Raw genomic sequence first — 22,085 nt, 5'->3', positions numbered from 1 at the left:
CTCAAATTCTAGTACTTGTGATATTATATGTTGTTGGTGTTTAGAATTTGGGCATGATATTAGCCAATGTCCACGTGATGAGCAGATGGTAGATTCGTCCGTTGTGATTGAATCTCAAATGTGGGTTGATGTTATGAGTGAGCTTGAATCTCATGTGGAGGATGAGGTTGTTATTGAATCTAAACTAGCAGTTGAGGTTGTAACGAACCGTATTTTCATACTTAAAATTTGCGGAAAAATTAAAAATTTTCTTAAATAAAAACATCCACACGGTCGTCACTCATCATTCACAAAATATCTTTAAAATCAACCATCACAATTAAAATTTGCTAAAAGAGAAGCTGTCTCGAAAAGTCTCACAACCCAATCATAAAATCAGAGTATAAATGTATTTTCTTAAAAACTTAAAATAGCGTATGCGGTCCTCGGGTCTAGCCTCCCGCTCAGTCCAAGCCTGCCCCTTGGTCGCCACATCCCGTCTCCTCATCAACATAGTCACCTGCATCGATCAAGTCTAGTGAGTCTAAAGACTCAACACGTATAAACTGGGATAACAAGTACTACGTAATAAAAATCGCATGCATCTTAAAAATAGAACGTACATAACTTGAAACTTGAGCTTGCATAATAAACTTGAACTTGCATACATATATAGACGTGCCATAACGTGAAACTTTCATATTCATAACTGCATACTTGAGCATACTAAAACATACATGACTTCATCATTTTTCGTAGAGGATGTTTCAAAGCAAGTGACCCATACATAATAAACGCCTGATCAGACACACGACAGTACTGGGCTGGCAGGGACGTATCCACTGCCGCATACATGAGATCCCCGTTCATAATTTAACGGGCTGGTTGGTCCCCGTTCATAATTTAACGCTTTCCAACCACGATCTAACCCGTTCATAATTTAACGGGGCGGAGAGGTCCTCGGCCACGTTCACCGACTTCCAAACCCATTCATAATTTGGTCACAAGACAATTAGCATACCTCAAAAACTTAAAATATTTTCTTTGCACGTCATACATACTTACTTGGCGTTGAGGGGTTCGTTGGACTTCGACTGGGGCCGTTGCTGCACATACTAACATGAAATTGCATACTTAACTTGCATAACTTAACGTATAAATCATACTTACTCTCGAGTTCAATCATTACTTAGGACATTCTAAAATTTCCCATGACGCGACCTTGATAATCCTTGCACTAAACCATGACGTCTAACCTCAAAGCATACTAAATTATTTTTCCCAAAAAAAGAAAGACACGGACCCCGTACCTACATCCGTGTAGGGGTCCGTGTAGGCTCTGGAAATAGACACCGAAGGAAAGCAAAGGTACGGACCCCGTGTCAGGGTCCGGGTGAGGGTTCGTGTAGGTACTGGAAATATACACTAAATGAAACCCAAAGGCACGGACCCCGTGCCCTCATCCGTGTAGGGGTCCGTGTAGATACTGGAAAAAGACTCCGAGAAGAAAACAAAGGCACGGACCCCGTGACTGGGTCCGTGTGCCCACTGTAATCGCGAACTTACGAAAATTATGTACATGCTTCGCTCAACTTTCTAGACTCGGTTGCACGGACTATGAAACGACACCCCGAGACTCACCTTAGCATGCCATAACATCAACTAAATTCGTACAAACACCCAAAGCAATGAGTTCACCTTACAACACATACAATTCAAAGCATGGCAAATGACACCAATTCGTTTCCTACGACTCCTAACGCATTCGACCGCCTATCGACACTATACGACGTATCAACTAACATCCCAACCTCATACTAATCATACCTAGACGCAGCAACGATCACCCGCCGATCCCCAACGAAGCCTGCAACACTGAAACTTCAAGAATACATCAATAACATAACTTTCTGAAAACGCAGTTTGAGCAGTCTCACGAAAAACATCATAACTCACTCAATTGTCATCCAAAAATCTCGATTTTTATATCAAATCGAAGGCATCGAAAATTTCTACAATTTTGTAGTTGAATGTTTTCTCAAAATCCCGACAGAAAAATCGCTGTTTTCAACAGAACAGTGAGTTACGAGTTTTCAGATCTAAAAAGTATTTCAAACGTATTCAAACCATTTTCCGCTCAAACGACGAATGTCACACATGGATTTTCACGCATAAAAATACACAACGCATACTATGACAAGATCGATGCAGAAAGAACAGAATATACGTGCCTTTTGATGATAAACGTTACCGAACCGGCGATATCGAAGCGGAGATGAGAGCGAGGTTGATCCGGAACGATCGTGCAACGATTTCTTTGAAGAAACTCGACAAAAATCCTGCTGGAAATAATCAGAGAAAGGGGCGGCTGCTCTTGGGGAAGGAGAACCCTAGTTTTCTCTCTTTTTAAAATATGAAAATCTAAATGTGTGTGTTTAGTGTGTGTAAAAAAGTGTAAGTATGTGTGAGTGTGTGTAAAGTGTGTGTGTTTTTAATTTAGGAGAAATTTGTGCTAAATTAACTAAATTAAATACTAATTAAAAGTTAACACCTAATAATTTGCTCAAAACTCTTCCATAAAATGATCACACACCCATTTTTAAAATTTTAAACTCTTAAATCACTAATTACATAATAATACTTTAAAATATTAAATTTAATAACTTATTAAAAATGCCCCATCCTCAACTTAGAATAAAATACCATGTTTTAAATTGTCCCAATCGTCACCGGTCTCTTCCTCGATCCCGCCTCGAATAATCACCTGAAACATGAAACTTGAAAAAGACATTTTAACGTGCATCACATAAACATAAATAATTTTAAAAAATGCATTCAAATAGATCATGCATAGCTTAAAACTCATTTTAAAATTAATTAAATGATTTAATAATCAAATGAATGCACGGGTTATACGTGTACTGAATTTGGGCACTACAGAGGTTGTAGTGGAACATGACTTTGAGGTTGTGGATAATAGAGTTGACGATGGTATTCCGCGAGTGGGTGAGCTGAATGTTGTTGAACAATAAACAGCGGTGGATGAATCATTAAATGGGGGAGAAGTGTTTAATTTGCCTACTATGGAGGTAAAGAATATGCAAGGAGGCACTATGGTACATAAACTTCTTGATGAACTAAATGTTTAATTGGTTCAATTGAATCCAAATGTCCTTGAGGATCAATTGAAAGTTACTAATGACTTGAGTGAAAAGAAATGTGAAATGACCGAAAGAAAGATTGAACAAAAGAGTGATATGGCCATAGAAAAGAAAAAAGAGAGAAAAGATGAAAAAGAGAAAGAGGCCAGAGAAAAGAAAAAGAAAAATAAATTAAAAGCCCAAAAGAGTGAAAAGAGCGATGTTGAGAGTTGTTTATACTTGAATAAACCCTTTCATGTACCTATGTACAAGTTGGTTTATTCTCATTATGATGATATAGCCGGTTCAATCCCGAGCATTTTTACCTCTTCTTTGCAGGATGATGGTGATGTCATGACGAGGAGGCGAACAAGTGTTTATGGTGTGAGAATACAATGGGACGACCCATATGAATTTGGAAGTAATCAAGGTGAGGTAAGATTAGTTACCAACGCAACAACCATGAGGTACGATTGTCGTCCTTATCTTAATTCATTGTTGTGTTGTATTCAAGAATTTGGAGTGAGTGTTGAAAGTGTGATGTCCAAATGGTCTAACTATGAGTTAATGATTTTGTCAAGGAGTTACAAAGTTGGTAATGGTGATATAATGAATGAATTAAATTCAAATGTTTTTAAATTTGAATGTTCAAAGATTGTCAAATTGATGAGGCTTTGTCATGTCAATTATGGGTGTGCATTAGAAGTAAATTCATTTGATGAGATAAGTGATTACATGGATAGTACATTTAGTGTGTCCTATTTCCATTATTTATATTTGATTGGTGATGGTTGTGAAGATTACATGGAAAGTACATTTATTGTGTTCTATTTGCATGATTTATGTTGGTTGATGATGGTTTTGAGAGGTGCAAGGATGGACATGATTATTTCTTTGTTCATGATGAATACCTGTTTAAAGAGAATAAATTTTTCATCCTACACCCATTGCATGAGTTGTTGTTGGATATTGAGGCACATGATATTTGTTTGATTGGCAGTCATGAAATAACTCGAGCCATTGATAGGATGCATGAATTTTTACGATGGTTGCATATTAGGAGGTATGTTGGGTGGAATTGTGAGACATGCATTGCACATAAGAATTTTTATGATCATAATGAATACAATTTTTAGGAGGATAAATTTTTTATTCTTTCATTGCATGAATTACATTATGGTGAGGTGTATCTTAGTGGCTTGATAATTGACATATTGAATGATTATATATGTTGGTTGCATATGAAGCGATGTGTTGGGTTTGAATGTCATACATGCTTTGCATATAGGAGAATGACATGTCGAGTATATTCGTATGTGGTGCATCCGTTAGACTTTATTCCTAGTGAACTATGGTTGTACACGTGTGTGGATATTATTTTGGTGTTAACTAGGTTTAAGAAGGGGAGAAATCTTATTTTTGTGATAATGGTATTTTATCATTTGGTGTCATTTATTATTTGGTATGTGGTAAATTTGATGAGTTTATAGAAAAGACAACAGGGACGTTGGGAATTCGAGTGTTGAAGGAGCAAGCGAACAATTGCACCTACAAACTTATGTTTAAAGGTAAGCATGTTGATAATTTAATCATTTTTATTACTAACTTGCTTCGTTTTTGCGTTGGTAGACAAGATTTGAGGACAAATCTTTTTGAAGAAGGGGAGTATGATATGAATCTGGCCGGGCATAGCGTTCAAAGCATTGGAAGGATGTTCACGGAACCATTGCATGGAATCATGACCAATCGAGGAGAACTTGCAAGCAAGATTTCATGTCTTGAAGGGTTCGTGATACATGGAAATGAGCTTCGAGGCCATAAAATCATTGTGGAAGTGTTAAATGAACATGAAGGCAGAACGCTTCGCGCCCGAGCGGTGAAATATTACCGCCCGAGCGCGCCCTGTTGCGAGAAATTATTTCTTTCCTACTTTAGAGTTTTAAATAATTTGGTAACTAGATTTTGCAATCTTTCTGATTTTGTGATAATATATGGACGAAAGTTATCATTGTAAAACAATTATTCATTGAGTTTAATCATATTGATGAGTTTTTCTCTCAATTTCAAAGCTTGGCTTTGTATACACCTTAGTGTGTTTCTCAAATCAAACTTATCAAAGTTTAACACTTTGTGGCGTTTGTCGATTGTTCTTCACTCGGATTGTCAAAGACGAGTTCTTTGAAGGTTCTCTTGAATTTCGATTGTTTATCCTTCGTTAATATTTGTTGCTAAATTCGTCGTATTTAGAGGTGAATATTACACACTTACTTGTACAAAAAGATCGGGACAACACAACCGTTTCTTTGTTTCATCGAGTCGAGGGCGTGACTCCAGTGTGTTTGCTTTTCGTGGTTCGAAGGATCGCATCATTTGGTATCAGAGCCAGGTTCCATTTGATTCAAGTAAGTATATCATTTTTATTTTCAGATCTGTATTTATCCTTGTTTGTTATCAGATCTGTTTTATCCGTTCGTTCTTCATCTTTCGTGAATCACTGATTCTCGAAATTATCTGATTTTTTTTTATTTTTTTCGAGTGCACAAAGAACCCTTGTGCAAGAGCAAAAAAAAAAAAGAGTACAAAAATTCCGAATTTTGCCATAGATTGGTTTTGGTGTTTTGTTCTATTCTCTTGTGGGAGCCATATTCAAGTGCCTCTCACAATCAAAAAAAATATATTATTGTGCTATTATTTAGCATTGCATCTTGTTCCTTTTTGCGAGTCATATTCAAGTGACACTCACAATCAAAAAAATATATATTGACCTTCAAATTTCTTGTTTTACGCAGTCCGTGTAAGTCAGTTTGCAAATGTCGTGAAGTTTGAACTTGTGAGTTTGATGCACACAAGCTACAAAGCCTGAAAGCATACCCTACGAGAGAATTCTCGAAATCGAGTGAAATACTTGAGTGCGAGCGTTATTTCTTGGTTCGATGGCCACGAAAAGAAAACGCACTCAAAAACGGAGTCGCGCCCTCGATTCGATGAAACAAAGAAACGGTTGTGTTGTCCCGACCTTTTTGAATAAGTAAGTGTGAAATATTCACATCTAAATTACGACGAATTTAGCAACAAATATTAACGAAGGATAAACAATCAAAATTCAAGCGAACCTTCAAAGAACTCGTCTTTGACAATCCGAGTGAAGAACAATCGACAAACGCCACAAGTGTTAAACTAGTTTGATTTGAGAAACACACTAAGGTGTATACAAAGCCAAGCTTTGAAATTGAGAGAAAAACTCACCAATATGATTAAAATCAATGAATAATTGGTTTACAATGATAATTTTCGTCCATATATTATCACAAAATCAGAAAGATTGCAAAATCTAGTTACCAAATTATTTAAAACTCTAAAGTAGGAAAGAAATAATTTCTCGCAACAGGGCCCGCTCAGGGCGCGATTTTCTACCCCTCGGGCGGGTCTTCTAGACTGTTCGCGCTCGGGCGCTAATGTTTTACCGCTCGAGCGCGGATGGTTTTGGAGTTCATGTCTCGCACAGTAGGTTTGGCGCTCGGGCGGTAATATTTCTCACCGCTCGGGCGCAAAGCGTTCTGCCTTCATGTTCATTTAACACTTCCACAACGATCTTATGGTCTCGAAGCTCATTTCCATGTATCACGAACCCTTAAAGATATGAAATCTTGTTTGCAAGTTCTCCTCGATTGGTCATGATTCCATGCAATGGTTCCGTGAACATCCTTCCAATGCTTTGAACGCCATGCCCAACCAGATTCATATCACATAAACTAGGACGTTTCCACTCGATAAGTGAGAACAACTTGGAAAGTCCTTTATGGAGGGTTGTTCAGTGCACTCTACAAGGAGCACTTATCTGTATGTTCGGACATCACAATGTCCCCTACCAACGAAACATGGTACTCACATCGCAGATACTAGTCTCGAACTTGAGCTGCCTATATCCTTCTTAGCGACGGCTGAATCGACTAGTACTGCTTAAAATATACAATATTCCAAATATGAGTTTCATGATACTTATCATATGAGCATCTCATATTCTTTTTACTATTTGTATATTAAAGGACTTTATCTATGCAACTAGCATGTGTATACAGATAAAGAAGTGCCAAAACAATAATTTCATATATTATTAAAATAAAAACTGTTTATACATAGAGTTTCATTGTGAACACTCGGCCAACACTTGGCTCGACGTGCACCTACTCTAACAATCTCCCACTTGCACTAGAGCCAACTACCCATATGCTTCAAACCCATCGATTTGTGATGCTTCTCGAATAATGGTCCAGGTAAAGGCTTAGTTAGCAGATCAGAAACATTTTCTGCGGAGCCGACTTTGTCGATCAACACTTCTCATCTTTCCAAACTCTCGGAGGATGTGGTACTTTCTCAATACATGTTTGGACTTGTGATGATACCTTCGCTCCTTTGCTTGAGCAATGGCTCCCGTGTTGTCAAAAAACACCGAGACATGAGTTCCTCCATTAGGAATGACGCCCAACTCTTGGACGAAATTCCTTATCCAAACAGTCTCCTTTCCTGCAGCTGATGCAGCAATGTATTCGGCCTCAGTTGTAGAATCCACTAGTACTGTCTTGCTTGGAACTCTTCCTAGAGACAGCAGCACGATTGAGCATAATATGACCCAGAGTTCGACTTCGAGTCATCGATATCGCTTTGGAAGCTAGAGTCGGTATAGCCTTCCAATTTCAGTTCTCTACCCCCATAGACCAAGAACAATTTATTGGTCCTTCTCAAATACTTGAGGATATCTTTCACAGCTTTCCAATGTTGAAGACCAGGGTTTGATTGATATCTACTAACTACACTAAGTGCGAAAGCCACGTCAGAACGTGTAGATATCATCCCATACATGATGCAAACAATCGCAGATGCATAAGGAATGCTTGTCATCGCCGCTATCTATGCATCAGCCTTGGGAGACATAGACTTAGATAGGGACACGCCATGACACATTGGTAGATGTCCTCTCTTGGACTCATCCATCGAGAACTGCTTCACAATGGTATCAATGTATGTGGACTGGGTGAGACCAAGAAATCTTTTCGATCAATATCTATCGATCTGTATTCCCAATACAAAAGATGATTCACCCAAGTCCTGCATCGAGAACTTACTCGCTAACCGTATTTTAGTTGATTGCAACATTCCTACATCATTCCCAATGAGTAGAATGTCATTAACATATAGTACAAGGAATGTCACAGCACTCCCACTGACCTTCTTATACAAACATGGTTCCTCAGGATTCTTAGTAAAACCAAACTCTTTGATTGTACTATCGAATCTAAGGTTCCAACTCCTAGATGCCTACTTTAGACCATAAATAGATCTTTGAAGTTTGCATACCATATGCTCACTTCCGACAGATGTAAACCCTTCAGGTTGAGACATGTAAATCTCTTCCTTAATATCCCCATTAAGAAAGGCTGTCTTGACATCCATCTGCCATATCTCATAGTCATACCATGCAGCTATGGCTAGCAATATTCTTATGGACTTGAACATTGTGACTGGAGAAAAGGTTTCCTCAAAGTCAACTCCTTGTCTTTGAGTATATCCTTTTGCTACCAATCGCGCCTTGAAGGTCAATACCTTCCCATCCGCCCCAAGTTTATTTTAGTAAATCCATTTACACCCTATGGGAACAATTCCCTCAGGCGGATCCACGAGATTCCACACTTGGTTCGAATGCATGGAATTCATTTCAGATTCCATCGCTTCAAGCCACTTGGATGAATCGACATCAGATAATGCTTCCTTGAAGGTCCTTGGATCACATCCATGGTTAGGCTCATCATGGCCCTCTTCAAGAAGCAGACCATACTTCATAGGTGGTCTCAAGACTCTTTCGGATCTTCTAGGAGCTTGTATCTCCTCTCTTGGCTCTTCAGGTGTGGGTTCTTCAATTGTGGGTGTCTGTCAAACTTTTTCGAGTTCTATCATCCACTAGTAGAAAAATCGGATTTTACTTCGGCAGGCTTTACTTCGGCAATAATAAATTACGAAGTAATACATTACCAATAACTTCAGTAATAACACAAGCGAAGTACAATAATATATCTTACTTCGGATTTTTAAAAACACGGGCTTCACTATATTTTTTTATTATATTTTACTTCGGCATATCAATGTTGATGAAGTAAAAAATAAGAAAAATAAGGTCATGCTGAAGTAATAAGATGAACCGCGCAGATTAACAAAGGAAACTAAACCATACTGAACATTTAACGACGATTTTTTAACCGTCGCCGATTTAATAACAAACCGTCGCTATTAGCGACGGATTGTTAAAAACTATCGCTATTAGCGACGGTTTTTTAGAAATCGTCGCTGATTAATATCGATTATATCATATATCTTCAGAGACGATCTCATATATCCTTCCCATCCCAAACTGATTCTCGTAAGAAAGAAAGCCCCAATCCCAAACTCCCATCTCGTCGCCCATTCTCTTCCCCTCTCCAAATTGTGACGGCTTGCACCACCAAAAATGGGTCGGTCGAGCACCCTACACCGTAGCCCAGGACCTGTAGCTTGCATCTAAGGTAGAATTGAAGAAAATAAGCTTGAATCATTGGTGATTTTGCAACCTGAACCGCACGCAGTTTCTGTCCCATTTTGGTGAGTTTTTGGTTTGTTTTGCTTGGGTATTTTTTGGTTTGTTTTCAGGTCGTGAATAGTAACTCCGGAGAGATTCCGGTGTGTCACAACCTTGAGAGCGATGGCGATTAGTTCAAGCTCGGATCTTGGTAAACATTGGGCTCAAATTCCAGCTTTGATTCATTTAAGTAGGCTGTCGATTTGTATCTTCTGAACTCGCCAAAAAAGGTTTTTGTTAATCTTAAACTTTTTATTTTTTTTTATCCAGATCAAGACGTTGCTTTCTTTCTCAAAAATAAATAAGAAGTATGTTTTAATTTTATGGGTTTGAGTTGAGTGTAGAGTTAATTGTGATTGTTGCATTAACTTTTCAATTCCATTATAGGGTAATCTGAAACAAAGTGGTTCGGTTGAGTGTGGATATTGTGTGATGAGGTACATGAAAGAGATAGTCGATTGCGATGATCCACAGTTGAAGAAGATGGTGAGTTTCTTCTTGGGATAAATTTGTTGATTGATTGAGATGAATTGTTGTCATTAAGATATATTTTATTGTTGAGATAATGTGTTGCCATTGAGATATATTTTATTGTTGAGATAATTGAATGAGATGAATTGTTGTCATTGTGATATATTTTATATTATTAATAAAAAAAGGAAATTTTGTTCCTGATTTTCATATCTTTTATGTTGTAATCTTAAGTTTTTGTGTTTATTCTGTTTATTGCTGATATATGTTTTGGTCAAAATACTTTCTTTTCATTTGTTTTATTTGGTGGGTTGTTGGTTTTATCAAGAAATTTGAAGCCCAGAAATCATATACGGGAGTATGATTCTGAACTGTAAGTGTTGTCTTTTTTTCAATATTCTTGTATCATTTCCAAGTGTCACAAATTCAATCTGTTCTTACTTTTAAGTTGATTTCGCTTCTTGAAACAAGAAGTTGGGTTGCTTCAGATTTTGTTGGAGCTTAAGGTGATCTGGTTTTGTCTTTTCCTATTTTTATGGTTTATATCTGTCATCACGCAAATGTAAATGCAACTAACCATCTTGAAGGAATTGACTGGTACTTAACATTGGTTCTCTCATATCGGATTGAACTCGAGACTCTTGTTGTCTGCGTTTATTGGTACATGCATCATCTTAATCATATCAAAATTGTCTCATATATTAATTCTTTACGTTAATCCTCAAATTAATATGGTTTACATTTTTGTGACAGCTTGTTCTTCGAAAAAAAATATATTGTACACGGGAAATTCTTATAATTGTTTTTAAGCATGGGTTAATTATATTTGTGTTCCAAGATTAAGTTTTAATTTTCCTAGCTAGCTTGGCGGCTCATCCAGCCTTACGTTTTTTATGTTTTAATAATTATAATTGACACATATTTGCAGGGCATATCCGAGTTTAGGGCGCGCATTTCTTCACCGGAAATTAAAGACAATTTATGCCTTTTGTTTGTATTTTGTATGCTTTCGGTTTGATGTGTTATATATGTGTGCGTTACTGGTCTATGGATAAATAAATTTGCTTGGTGTTCGATATGCTACATCATTTTTCCATTTGGGTGGTGACTTGTTTCAAGTTTTGTGGTTTTTCGAAATTATTTATATAATATCTTGATTAAATTGGTTTAGTAAGTGCAATTGTATTCATGCAATTGGGGTAATCTGTAATGGATATAGACTAGATGGAAACAACAGGCGCTATCTCAGCTGGAGAGTGGTGACATGTTATGAATTTTTATCCAGTGTTATTACAAGATGCAAATGAAATAAGTTCGTACTTTCAAATGAAACCTGCCTCTACCAGTACTGATATATTTTATATCCGTCAATTTTTATTTGAAATAGAAGAATTTAATGTATTTTCTTTTTCAAATTTCAGTTTGCAGGATGCATCAAGAACCAATATTACACCTAATGTCAATATGACGAGGTCAGAAGTGAATGGAGTGAATTTGTTTACTCCTATGTAGGTGCTTAGATGGATGGTGTATGTTGGGACAAATATTTTGTTTGACATTGTGGATTTTTTGATATACTTTTGGTTTTGTGGATACATTTTTTTGGTTACTTGTGGATTGATGAATATGTAATTGTGGATTCGTGGATATTAATAATTTTTAGATGGATAATTTATGAGTTTAATTATATTAGTGTATTAAGTCATATATTGCGAAGTCTTTTTTTAACAATTACTTCATCAAATAAAAAAAAATGAAGTGTAACAGGTAAATTACTTCGTTGTTTTTTGCAAATTGTGAATTAACATAATATTAAATACTTCGTCCATAAGAAATCAGACGAAGTGATAGAATTAATTTACTTCAACATTGTTCTGTAAATGCGAAGTTGTTTTGCGCAATTACTTCATCAAAATACAAATTACTGAAGTCTTTTGAACCACTTACTTCGTCACTAATGTAAATTGTGAAGTAACATAATATAAAATACTGCAACAAATAGGATAAATGCTGAAGTTATAGATAATATTTACTTCCACAAATAGGATAAATTGTGAAGTTGTTTGTGTCTATTACCTCATCAAAATACATAACTACGAAGTCTTTCAGATGAATTACTTCGTCGATTATTGTAAATAATGAAGTAAAATATTATAAACTACTTCACTAAATAATAATTAAGACGAAGTTATATATAATATATTACTTCATTATTTACAATAATCGATGAAGTAAAACACATTTCTTACTTCGGCACCAGTCCAATTCTGGACCGATTTTCCTTCGAAAACCGGCCAAAGACTTTAGTACTTCAATCATACAACTTCGGTTATTATGCGAAGTAAAAGGTACATCTATTACTTCATGTCCATATACTTCGGCAATTAACTACCTTATTACTTCATTGAATACGCGAAGTAAAAAGCGATTTTTCTATTAGTGATCTATCCTTTTCTATCCAATAGAAATTATTTTTCCAAAAAGGTCGCATTCCTAGAATCAAACACTTTTGTTTCTTGGGGATGATAAAAATAGTATCCAACTGAATTCTTTGGATATCCCACAAAGTAACATAAAATGGATCGAGTATCCAATTTATCTCCCACTACCTGCTTCACATAAGCAGGGAACCCCCATATTCTAAGATAAGAATATTTGGGAGGCTTACCCATCCATATCTCATATGGTTTCTTTTCAAATGCCTTTGCATGGACATTGTTCAACAATCGTGCCGCTGTTTCAAGTGCATATCCCCAAAAGGATAACGGCAACTCCGTGAACCCCATCATAGACTGAACCATGTACATCAAAGTCCGGTTACGAAGTTCCGAAACACCATTCAACTGTGGTGTAGTCGGTGGAGTCCACTACGAGAGAATCCCATTCTCTCGAAAATACTTGTGGGGACCCGGGCTCTAATTCAATTCTATCTGGGATTAAATGGATCTGTGAGAAAATGTGGGTCAAATTTTCGCTTTTTAACATTAATTCTAATGTATATAAATAAGCATAAAATCTTTATTTATTATACAAACATACAAACATGTCTTGTTCTAATACAAACAAATCTCTAATGTTTATTACAAACCATAAAATACAATTAGTACAAGTCTAGTCTGACACCACTAGTGATCTTCTGCGCCCGTAGTCACCACTCTAACTCGAACTCATCTCTGTCGTGACCCAGATCCTGCCCCACCTGTTGTTATGCACACATACAGAGATAACAACAGCCGGAAACTCCGGTGAGAACAAATCCCATTATAAAACATGTAAACATACGTATGCATAATAAAATCATAAAGCATAATCTCATGCATGTAACATAAATAATAGGTTCCATAGTCTATGAAACCAATCCATAAAAGCATGCAATGCAATTTAACTCAAGTCTGGCTCAACTCGACTCTACTCTAGGGATCCCAAGGTGAATAAGACGTCACTGTCTGTTACCTACCCTCCCAATCGGGGTAACTGTACGTCTTACTCCTAGACTTCGGTCGTGTCTATATCGAATGTCTACAATCGGAGGAAGTCTGCTACTATGCGTCGATACACCGAACGTCTAGTTTTGAAAACTCTGTCAATGACTCTCCTATCTCAATGCTTGAATATAAATCTATAAACACAGCATTATCATATCAGGAGATTTCAATATAATCTGTAAACAATTCAAAACTTGTCAAAACATCAACAATAAATCTAGTATGTGATTTGGTTGGGAAACTCTAATCAAATCTGATTCGAGTCGTATCTTCCCTACAATCACATGAATTATACCTTTCTTGCACAATCTGTGTCGTAGCCGGAGTCTCGAAGATGAATCTGTCAATATCAAATCTGAAATGGAAATGTTGATATACATTCTATCAATTTCTAATATCAATCAACACATATCCAATTCAATATTTGATCTCGGTATAATTTGACGGCATAACGACGTAAATTCTCAATACCGGTCAATCCAATTCTCATCATATATCAACAATCAATAACCCCAGCTTATAATCAATATCATAACCATGTCAAACTCTAAAAATCTGCATAATCTCATAACCCCATAATCTGAAGTTCATAATAATAGCATACAATACCCGATAACCAATCCGGTTGCAAATATACGATGCTCCTAATCGCAAGAACATATATTAGCCATCATATCTAATTTTCCCCAACATGTATATATATCGACTTGCTGGAATTTAATAAAATGTATACCTCTTGATAGCCCTTGATACAAGGAACAAGAATCTCAACTCGGAATACAAATCGGATGGCTAAATCTTGATAAATCTTATTTCAAAACCTTGACAAAATTTGAAGATGCTAAGGGGTTTTCTCGGTGATCTGCTACTGAATGGAAGGGAAAGAAGACAACATATATATAGATTGCATGCTAAGTAACACATGGCTCATTTTTCAAGGGGCACGCATGACCGCGGGTGCGGTAACTCCTACAGCGCGGGTGCGCCATGCTCTCGGCACCATTTTCATTTTTCAGAAATTGACGACCGCGGGTGCGGTCACCCCACTGTAGCTGCATCGGCGGTGCTTCCTAGACCGCGGGTGCGGTGTTGCTTCGGCAGTACATTCAAAATTCCAGAATTAATAACTGCGGGTGCACTCTTGTTCCAAGCGCGGGTGCGGTCTATCAACACTCTAATTTCTCATGTCTTTCTCCCCTCATTGCACGTCATGCATTCTCATATATTCCGAGTCTCACGTCAATGACGATTAATAAATCTCGAGCCTTACATTTCTCCCCCTCTAAGAAATGATTTCGTAATCGAAATAGCAGGCAATCTATTAAAGCGTACATGAAGAGTAATATAATCACGACTGAAAAAAAATTTACTTACATCATGTAAATAACTCGGGATGTTTTTGTCTCATATCTGCTTCTGTCTCCCAAGTCGCCTCTTCGATGCCATGTCGACTCCATTGGACTTTCACTAGCGGAATAGTCTTCGTCCTAAGCTGTTTTTCTTTCCGATAAAGAATATGTATCGGTTGCTCGACATAACTCAATGTCTGATCCAACTCAGCTTCATCAGGGTGAATGACATGAGAAGTATCTGACATATATCTACGCAGCATCGATAAATGAAAGACGTCATGTATCCCGGATAAAGAAGGAGGAAGAGAAAGTCGATAGGCTCGGTCGCCAATCTTCTCAAGAATTTCATAAGGACCGATGTATCTAGGAGACAACTTTCCACGCTTGCCAAATCTGACAACGCCTCTGAAAGGAGAAATCTTCAGGAATACTCTGTCTCCTGCTTCAAATACCAACGGTCTAGGTCTGATATTGGCGTATTTCGCTTGCCTATCCTGTGCCGTCTTCATTCTTTTCTGAATGATCTTCAACTTCTCAGTCATTTCACGTATCATATCAGGCACAAGTTCTGGTACCTCAGATACATCATCCCAGTATAATGGAGATCTGCACTTCTTGCCATACAAAGCTTCGAACGGTGCCATCTCGATGCTCGTCTGATAGCTGTTATTGTATGAGAATTCGCAAAGAGGTAGGGAATCTTGCCAACTAGTACCAAAATCTAGTACTACAGCTCTCAGCATATCCTCTAATGTCTGGATAGTCCGCTCTGACTGTCTGTCTGTCTGAGGATGATATGCAGTACTCAGGTGTAATGTCGTACCCAAAGCCTGCTGTAAACTGTGCCAGAAGTGTGAAGTGAATCGTGGATCACGATCTGATACAATAGACTTCGGCACACCATGTAATCTGACTACCTCTCTGACATACAACTCTGCCATCTGATCATGACGATATGTCGTTCTGTATGGGATAAAGCAAGCTGATTTGGTTAATCGGTCAATAATAACCCAAATCGCGTCACAGCCCCGGGAAGATCGAGGTAACTTCGTTACGAAATCCATGGAAATGTGATCCCATTTCTATTCTGGAATAGACAAACTCTGAAGTAAACCTCCGGGCTTCTTTCTTTCGGCCTTCACCTGTTGGCAATTTAAGCAATTAGACACAAATTCTGCAATATCTGACTTCATCTGTTTCCACTAGAACTGTGTCTTCAGGTCGTTATACATCTTTCTGCCTCCAGGATGAATACTGAACCGACTACAGTGCGCTTCTGACATAATCTGTTGTTTCAAATCTGAAACATCTGGCACTACAAGACGGTTATTCACATATAGCACATGATCACGTACCTGATATTCTGATATATGCCCTGATCTGACCATATCAATCGATTTCTGCACGTTTGGATCAATTCTCTGCGCTTCTTTGATTCTCATAATCAAATCTGGCTCAACTTGAATCGAAGAAAGTAGCAATGGTCTACTACCTGTATCAAATGCTAATCCAGACAAACAACAATCTTCAACTAAATTCGAAACACCTATCGTCGATAAGGATAAAGCACAAACCTTCCGACTCAAGGCGTCTGCTGCTGTATTTGACTTCCCTGGATAGTATTTGATTTCGCAATCAAAGTCTTTCAGCAAATCGAGCCATCTACGCTGTCTCATATTCAATTCTGACTGAGAAAATAGATATTTTAGGCTCTTGTGATCGGAATAAATTTCAAATTTCTCGCCATACAGATAATGACGGCAAATCTTTAGTGCAAATACAATAGCCGCCAATTCAAGATCATGAATTGGTATCGAGTCTCGTGTGGCTTCAGCTGTCTAGAGGCATATGCTATCACGTGTCCTCGTTGCATAAGAATACATCCCAGCCCTCTGTGAGATGCATCACAATATACAACGAACTCACCCGTACCTGAAGGAATCATCAAGACAGGTGCACTGGTCAGCCTCTTCTTCAACTCTAGAAAGCTAGACTCACAATCTTCAGACCACACAAATGGCGTATTCTTCTGTGTCAACTGGGTAATCGGCTTCGCAATACTGGAGAAATCTCTGATGAATCGTCTATAGTACCCTGCTAGACCCATGAAACTGCGTATCTCTGGCACAGAAGTTGGTCTCGGCCAGCTAATAACAGCTTCAACTTTACTCGGATCAACAGAAATACCATCTCCAGATATAATATGACCCAAGAAGACAACTTGTCTCAGCCAAAACTCACACTTGGATAGTTTAGCATATAATCTTTCATTTCTCAGTGTTTGCAATACAATACTCAAATGATTGGCATGATCATTCAAATTCTTTGAATATACCAATATATCATCAATGAAAACAATCACAAACTCATCCAAATACTTCTAAAAGATGCGGTTCATCAAACTCATAAATACCGCTGGAGCATTCTTTAAACCAAAAGGCATGACAACAAACTCATAATGTCCATACCTGGTTCAGAATGCCGTATTCGGTATATCAACATCTCGAACTCTGAGTTGATGATATCCCGATCGCAAATCAATCTTGGAATAGATAGATGATCCCTGCAAGTGATCAAATAAGTCGTCTATTCTGGGCAAAGGATATTTGTTCTTTATCGTTGCCTTGTTCAACCACCAACTCTTGGCCACTTCATGTAACTGATGCCCTATCAACTTCACACGACACTCATCAGTATATGCCAAGGAATCGAATAGCATCTCTATATCGTATAACCAGCTCTCGCAGTCAACTGCACTCTCGGTACCCTTCAAGGTAGGTGGATGAAAAGACTGAAACCTTTTCAGCAATGTCTCCATCGGAGTAGCCGTAACGTCCATCTGAGCCCCTGATGTGCTACCCTGCTCTGGCACCTGACCTGCTGCTGGTGGTGGTACTCGTCTAGGCGGCATATATCTGATTATCAAACTGATCAGTACACAATCAATACCATCTGTCTCAGCCCTCCTCTGATCATATACCTCTGATCGAGAATCGGTTCTGATTCAGGCTTTATATGCTGTAAATCAATTCAGATAACAATACAACATATAATAGGGAAAGCATTAAATCATGACATGCTAGCATGATATAAGCAAGGAAGATGACTCGATCTACCCCGCTCATTCTATTCTATCTCAGTCTAAAGGATCTATCGCTCTGATACCACCTGTTGTGGGGACCCGGGTTCTAAATCGAATCTAATTGGGATTAACTGGATCTTTATTATAAATACGGGTCAATTTTTCGCTTTTACATTAAATCACATGTAAACTAAAACATAAGGTGATTCTATATCATACGACAAACCAAATGTACATCCAAATCTGTTTAGTACAAACATCCAACTAATGTTCGAATCTCAAATACAAGTAGTTCAAATCTAAACAGAAACTACTAGTAATCTGCTGCTACACCCGGCATCACCACGCTATCAACTCTCTCTTCCTCGTCGTGACCCTGATCCCGCCCCACCTGTCGCCATGCACACATACAGACACGACAACAGCCGGATAACTCCGGTGAGAACAAATCCCAGTATAAAACATGTATGCATGCAATGTAATAAATCATGTACAAAAGCATAGCATAAATCGAATAACATGAATTAAAATCTAAAACATGCAAAGGAATACATGCCATGTGTCATTTCTAATCTAGGGATCCCGGTGTGAATAAGACGGTCTGTCACCTACCCAGCCACTCGGGGTGACGGTACATCTTATTCCTAGACTCCGGTCAGGTCTGTATCGAGTGTCTACACGTAGAGAAAATCTGCAACTACGCGACGATACACCGAACGTCTAGTTTGACAAATCTGTCAATGATTCCTATCTCACAGGCTTGAATATAAATCTATAAACAAAGCACAATTGAAATCGTAAATCAATAATAATCTAGTATGTGATTTAGGGAAACTCGTATCAGATCTGAATCGAGTTGTGCAATCCCGTGATCACATGAATTATACCTTTCTTGTCGAACAATCTGTCACACTCTCGAATCAGCTGCCACTCTGTCAAATCTAGTCTGAAATGACAATGTAACAATGCACTCTATCAAGACATAACTCATATCAAAATCTTGCACAAGTCAATACTTAATCATACTCCATCTCGGTAACAATCGACGGCATAACGGCGTATTTCTTTGATACCGGTAACTCAATCTCAACATATAACAATATCATAATCTCATCAACATCACAATAATCTCATTATCACTTCAAAATCAGTACACCATCATACACATAGGCTGGAATTTCGAAATAATGGCATACGATAACCGAAAATCAATCCGATTGCATTTCTATAATGTGCACCCTATCAAGAACACATTCCTTCAATAAAATCACGACTTCTCCAACACATAAATATCGAGACATGCTGGAAATGAACAATACTTACATCCTTTCGTATCCAACGATGCAAGGATCGATAATCCCTACTTATCTCAAAATTTGGATGGATGAATTTTGTACAAGCTCAATTTAAAGCCATGAAGAACTTGAGGAATTTTGGAAGAAGCTCTCGGTTCTCTCTACTGAAAAATGGAGAAGAATGAATCAGCATGAGACTCTATATATATACATGCCATGTGTCATAAGCACAAACAAAGGTGGCACTTCTGCATGCAGCACCGCGGGTGCGGCGTGAACAACAGCGCGGGTGCGCTCGTGTCTCGGCAGCAATTCCATTTTCTAAAAATGATGACCGCGGGTGCGGTAAGGAGGAAGAAAAGTTGTTGCGAGTGCTGAGAGACAACATCAAGGCCATCGGCTGTAGCATCGCAGACATTAAGGGGATCAGCTCTTCTATGTGTATGCACAAGATTCTGATGGAGGCCGATCACAAGACATCTACTCAGCCTCAGAGGCGTTTGAACCCGGCTATGCAAGAAGTGGTGAAGAAAGAGGTGATTAAGCTACTGGACGCAGGTATTATATACCCGATTTCTGATAGTAGGTGGGTCAGTCCAGTACAGGTTGTTCCAAAGAAAGGTGGGATCACTGTTGTGAAAAATGATAATAATGAGTTAATTCCCACGAGAACTGTTACAGGGTGGCGTGTTTGCATCGATTATAGAAAACTTAACGACGCCACCCGTAAAGATCATTTCCCCCTCCCATTTATTGATCAAATGTTGGAAAGACTAGCTGGCCATTCTTTTTATTGTTTTCTGGACGGCTATTCTGGTTATATGCAAATTCTCATTGACCTTGAAGATCAGGAGAAAACCACGTTTACTGGTCCTTATGGGAAATTTGCATATAAACGAATGCCATTCGGTCTATGTAATGCTCCAGCAACTTTCCAACGATGCATGATGGCAATTTTTCATGATATGATTGAGGATTTCATTGAGATATTCATGGATGACTTTTCTATATTGGCTCCTCGTTTGATACTTGTTTAATTAACCTGTCTAAGGTTTTGGAGAGATGTGAATTGTCGAATTTGGTCTTAAATTGGGAAAAATTTCATTTTATGGTGAGAGAGGGAATAGTGTTGGGGCATAAAATTTCTGAAAATGGGATTGAGGTTGATAAGGCAAAGATTGAAGTAATTGAGAAACTTCCAGCCCCAACCAACATTAGAGGAGTGCGTAGTTTCCTTGGGCATGCGGGATTCTACAGACGATTTATAAAAGATTTTTCTAGTATTGGCAAGCCCATGACTAATTTACTGATAAAAGATGTGCCTTTTGATTTCTCTGCTGAGTGTGTGCAGGCATTTCAGGTTCTGAAAGAGAAATTGATCACAGCACCTGTGATGATAGCACCTGACTGGGGGTCGCCATTTGAGGTGATGTGTGATGCAAGCGACACGGTGTTAGGGGCAGTGTTGGGACAAAAGAGAGACAAGTGCATTCATGTCATCTACTATGCTAGTATGACATTGTCAGCCGCCCAACTGAACTATGCCACCACAGAGAAGGAGCTTCTTGCTGTTGTTTTTGCTCTGGATAAGTTTAGGTCGTATTTAATAGAGAGCAAAGTTGTAGTGCACACAGACCATTCAGACTTGAAATACTTAATGTCTAAAAAAGATGCAAAACCAAGGCTAATTCGTTGGATTCTTCTTCTGCAGGAATTTGACTTGACGATAATCGATAGGAAGGGCACAGAAAATCAAGTTGCTGACCATCTTTCACGTCTGGAGAATCACGTTCAAGGTAATGATTTTATTCGCGACGATTTCCCGGATGAACAACTCTTTGAGATCACCAATCTACCGTGGTATGCTGATTTTGTTAACTATCTTTCAAGTAAGTTCATTCCTCCCCACTTTACTTATCAGCAAAAGAAGAAATTCTTCTCCGATTTGAAATATTATTTGTGGGAGGACCCTTACTTGTTTAGAATATGCGCAGACGGTATAATCCGGAGATGTATTCCCCAGGAAGAGGTAAGTGAAATTTTGTTTCATTGTCATGCTGGTCCGGCTGGAGGCCACTTTGGGGCAACTAGAACTGCGTCCAAAGTCCTCCAGTCTTGTTTTTATTGGCCTACTTTGTTTAAGGATGCGCATGAATTTGTCACAAAATGTCCAGATTGTCAGCGAACAGGTAATATTTCTAGGAGACATGAATTACCTCTCACTAATATTCTTGTTTGTGAATTATTCAATGTGTGGGGTATCGATTTCATGGGACCATTCCCGGTTTCTTTTGGGAACAAGTATATTTTGGTGGCTGTAGACTACGTGTCTAAGTGGGTGGAAGCATGTGCATCCAAAACTAATGATTCTAGGGTTGTCGTTCAATTTCTTATGAAAAACATTTTCTCACGTTTTGGCACACCTAGGGCCATTATCAGCGATGGGGGTACTCATTTTTGTAATCGTCAGTTTGACAGTCTGTTGGATAAGTATGGGGTCCGACACAAGGTGGCAACACCTTATCACCCCCAAACTAGTGGCCAAGTCGAGGTTTCGAACCGAGAACTTAAACGCATTCTTGAGAAGACTGTCAGTGCTTCGAGGAAAGAATGGTCTAGGAAACTCGACGATGCACTATAGGCATACCGCACCGCTTTTAAAACCCCCATTGGC

The 22,085-nt window shown here is 38.3% G+C and overlaps 1 long non-coding RNA gene across 1 annotated transcript; it reads left to right on the top strand.

Moving 5' to 3' along the window:
* The first annotated feature begins 9,515 nt into the window (after positions 1–9,515).
* Positions 9,516–11,837, top strand: LOC140812106 (uncharacterized). The gene is made up of 3 exons (XR_012113608.1): positions 9,516–9,956; positions 10,114–10,212; positions 11,619–11,837. It is a non-coding gene; the product is annotated as an uncharacterized lncRNA (long non-coding RNA).
* Positions 11,838–22,085: the final 10,248 nt, after the last annotated feature.

This window comes from Primulina eburnea, chromosome 1 (assembly GCF_022965805.1).
Source record: "Primulina eburnea isolate SZY01 chromosome 1, ASM2296580v1, whole genome shotgun sequence".
Classification (NCBI taxonomy): Eukaryota; Viridiplantae; Streptophyta; class Magnoliopsida; order Lamiales; family Gesneriaceae; genus Primulina; species Primulina eburnea.
Note: the sequence above shows the minus strand (reverse complement) of the source record. Positions and strands in the feature narration are given on the sequence as shown.